General features: G+C 50.9%; 1 protein-coding gene across 1 annotated transcript in view; it reads left to right on the top strand.

Moving 5' to 3' along the window:
• Positions 1 to 668, top strand: part of LOC105527496 (tubulin alpha-3 chain-like) — a gene marked incomplete at both ends in the record, with an annotated part of 2,959 nt that overhangs the window by 1,233 nt on the left and 1,058 nt on the right. The window lies entirely within an intron of this gene.

Raw genomic sequence — 668 nt, 5'->3', positions numbered from 1 at the left:
TGAGCCACTGGGCCCAGCCCAGTGATGTCTTTTGAACTCTCTTTCTGAGTCATCACACTATATATCTGTGGTGAGATTTATTTATTTATTTATTTATTTTTTGAGATAGGGTCTTGCTTTGTACCCCAGGCTGAGGTACAGTAGTGTGATCCTGGCTCACTGCAACCTCTGCCCTCAGGCTCAAGCGATTCTCTCACCTCAGCCTCCCGAGTAGCTGGGACCACAGACATGCACCACTATGCCCGGGTAATTTTTTTTTTTTTGAGACAGTCTCGCTTTGTCACCCAGGTTGCAGTGCAGTAGCACGATCTTGGCTCACTGCATCCTCCGCCTCCCAGGTTCAAGAAGTTCTCTGCCTCAGCCTCCCAAGTAGCTGGGATTACAGGCACCTGCTAATTTTTGTATTTTTAGTAGAGATGGGATTTTGCCATGTTAGCCAGGCTGGTCTCGAACTCCTGGCCTCAGGTGATCCACCCGCCTTAGCCTCCCAAGTGCTGGATTACAGGCATGAGCCACTGGACCCAGCTAGTATTTGTATTTTTAGTAGACATGGGGTTTCGCCATGTTGGCCAGGCTGGTCTCAAACCCCTGGCCTCACGTGATCTGCCCGCCTCAGTCTCCCAAAGTGCTGGGGTCACAGGCTTGAGCCACCACACCTGGCCTGATGT

The sequence above is a fragment of the Colobus angolensis genome, unplaced genomic scaffold, assembly GCF_000951035.1.
Source record: "Colobus angolensis palliatus isolate OR3802 unplaced genomic scaffold, Cang.pa_1.0 Scaffold629, whole genome shotgun sequence".
NCBI lineage: Eukaryota > Metazoa > Chordata > Mammalia > Primates > Cercopithecidae > Colobus > Colobus angolensis.
Note: the sequence above shows the minus strand (reverse complement) of the source record. Positions and strands in the feature narration are given on the sequence as shown.